The sequence below is a fragment of the Bos grunniens genome, chromosome 9 (genome assembly GCF_055505025.1).
Source record: "Bos grunniens cultivar Pamir isolate PY7600 chromosome 9, Bosgru_T2T1.0, whole genome shotgun sequence".
Taxonomy (NCBI): Eukaryota; Metazoa; Chordata; class Mammalia; order Artiodactyla; family Bovidae; genus Bos; species Bos grunniens.
Window position 1 is genome coordinate 11,182,367 of NC_141173.1, and position 3,387 is coordinate 11,185,753.

The following is a 3,387-nucleotide window of genomic DNA, read 5'->3' on the forward strand; positions in this document are numbered from 1 at the left end:
TTTTGTTATCTATATTGATTGTAATCTATATTGATAATTTCTTTTTATTGCTAAACAGAGTTCCACGGTATGGATGCATGAGAATTTGTTTAACCATTCACCTGCCAAAGGACATCTGGGCCGATTCCAGCTTTAAAAGTGAAAGTGAAAGTCACTCAGTCATGTCTGACTCTTGGCCACCCTATGGACTGTAGCCCGCCAGGCTCTTCTGTCTATGGAATTCTCCAGGCAAGAATACTGGAGTGGGTTCCCTTCTCCAGGGAATCTTTCCAACCCGGGGATCGAACTCAGCTCTCCTGCAGTGCAGGCAGATTCTTTACTGTCTGAGCCACCAGGGAAGCCCAAGAATACTGGAAATAAGAAGTCATATAAGTATACAGGTTTTGTGTGAAAATAATCTGTATTTCTCTGGGGTAAATGCCAAAGAGTACAACTGCCAGGTCATGAGGTAGCTGCATGTTTAAACTTGCTGTTTAATATTGTTTCCCTACTCTACTTTTTTGTATTACATTCAAAGTCCAGTTGCTGGAGCAACTGTGGCTCTGATAAGAATCCCTGAATAAAACTTTCTTCCCTTCTTAGTCTTTTTGCCTCTTGCAAAACAGTCTTAAAACTTAGCTCTCATTTTATACTTAAAGCAAATCTACAAGCTCAATGGCATTTTAAAGGAAAACTGAAACACAGAAATGTTAAGTAAATTGATTATACAGGGAATTAATGTTATGGTTTGAAGGAAATCCCAAGACCCCTAATGTAGAATTTTTTAAGCCATACCTGACACCATATTAATGGTGCATGAAATCAACAAAGATCGTCACAACCAGAAAGTTTTTATAAAGAAAGAGACTAGACTAGAATACAAAATACCATAGTGTATCATACATAATAAGAGTATATATTGTGCAATCTTTGTGCATTTTTAGGAGACCAGTGCTTTAACCTCTGAGCTACGGAGCCACTTTATATATATACACACATATGTATATATATGCAATATGTATATGTGTGTGTGTGTATATATATATGTATATATATATTTAAGATGCAATATATATATATATATAATGTGCATATGTGTTTAGGCAGAGGGTGATATGGTTGGATGGCATCACCGACTCAATGGACATGAGTTTGAGTAAACTCTGGGAGTTGGTGATGGACAGGGAGGCCTGGTGTGCTGCAGTCCATGCAGTGCAAAGAGTCAGACATGACTGAGCAACTGAACTGAACTGATATACATATATAATTGGTTGATTGTTAATATATATGTATATATCAGTGATGATTAAAATAGATATATTTATATAAAATTGAGTGATGGTTAAAAATGCTAGAAACTCTATCCCTATAGCTTCACTTTTTCCCATTAAAACCCCCATATAATTACCTTGCATTTTCCCTTAATGAAAACTTGCAGTACTCCAACTAGAATAGAGGTTTAATTAATAATTCTTGGTTAATATTGGTATGAAGGTAGGTTTGAAAGGAGATCTCTTATCTGATGGGAATTTGTCAAAATGTTATTTGTCACTTTATGGAACTTCATTTTCTTTTTCACTTTAGACAGATTATAGAAAAAAAGAGAACTCTACCCAAGTCATTTGATAAAATTCACATTGATAGCAAGACATTCCAAGGGCAATATAAGGAGTTAGAAGTTAGAGGATGTTCCCAAGGTCATACATTTAAAAATGCCTGGAGCCAAGACCCAAGTCCAAATGTCTGACACCCAATAATATTTTTTCCCTGAGATCTTATCCTGCTTCTCTATGGGGTATTCTCAAAGAAGCATATGGTGGCTACATTGATTTTGTTATGAGCAGTCTGCATGCACCAGGATTTTTGTACAGAGGTTATTTAAGATGCAACCAAGAAGATGAGGGAACACAGACTGACCGTCTGCAGACCTTGGAAGGACTGCCATGTAGGAAAGGGGACCATGCTTCTGTTTTACAACATGAGGTAGAAGTAAGATTGATGTTTGACAGTGAGGAGAAAGGAAACAGGTTCATCCCAAGAAAAACATTTCTAAGTAAGCTGTTCAGGAGCAAGAGAACTGCCTGGCATGGTCTTGACCTAGTCACATGAAGAAGTACTCATGAACCCATCGGAAAACCATCCATCCTAGCCGTGGGGATACAAAATTCTCAGATTGGACCAAATGTTCTTTCAGATCTTTTCCAAATGCAGCTTCCTAGGAATCTACTGCTAAATGACTTTCCCCTCTGTTAGTCATTTATCTCTTCTAATTCTGCCTGCATACCAGATTTCCTTGCAATCTGTTTAGAATTAAGGAAAGTATTTCCAATCAAAACCTTAACTGCCATGATTTTATTTCAAATAGGCATAATTTATCAAAAACTGAGTTTAGGGAATATGCATTTTTTCTCATCGTATTTTGAATTGGTTAATAAATCAATTAACTCATATTGTGGAATGGAATAGAACAGGATATGTTTACTTTGGTATTATCAATGTGAAATGGAGATTTGCCTGATCATAAGCCTCAAGATCATAAGGCTTCCCTAATAGCTCAGTGGTAAAGAATCTGCCTGCAGTGCAGGAGACCCAGGTTCAATTCCTGGGTTGGGAAGATCCCCTGGAGAAGGAAATGGCAACCCACTCCAGTATTCTTGCCTGGAAAATCCCATGGGCAGAGGAGCCTGGCAGGCTACAGTCCATGGGGTCACAAGAGTCAGACACAACTTAGCAACTAAACCACCACGAAGCCTCAAGAAGAAGGAGGGGCAGATATTACTCAACTGGAAATTCCGATGGGGAAGAAAAAGTGATTTGCTCAAGGTCATGGAGCTAATAAGTGATCACACAGCTAATATATGATCATACGGCTAATGAGTCCTGGGCTTATTGCTCCTCTTTGATGACTTCTTGAATAAATATTAAACTTTCCACAGGAGAATATGCATGATGAGAAGCTTCTTCTAATGACAGCATTTTCAAGAGGTTATGAGTCCAACTTATTTTACAAATAAGTAAAGAGTCACCCCTGCTTTACTTATTAATATATTGCTAGACAAAATAGAAGATTCCTTTCCCTTCCATGGAGTTTTGCTTTATAGATAGATACTTCTATTGTGAAAGCAAAACGTCCTGAATCATAAGATTTTACCTCATGGTTTTATATTACAAATCCCTCCACAAAAGATATTGAAGTTCATGTCAAGCGCCGTCAGGGGAAAATGTGAGCGTAACCGAGATGTTCAAGTAACCCAGTCTGTACCCTTTTACATTGTGGGGTCAACTTGACAATACTGTTTACACTTCTTTTACTTTCATTTAGGTTCTATTAAAAAATTTTTTTTGGGGTGTGCAGTGCAGCATGTGGGATCCTAGTCCCCCAACCAGGGATCAAACTTGCATCCTCTA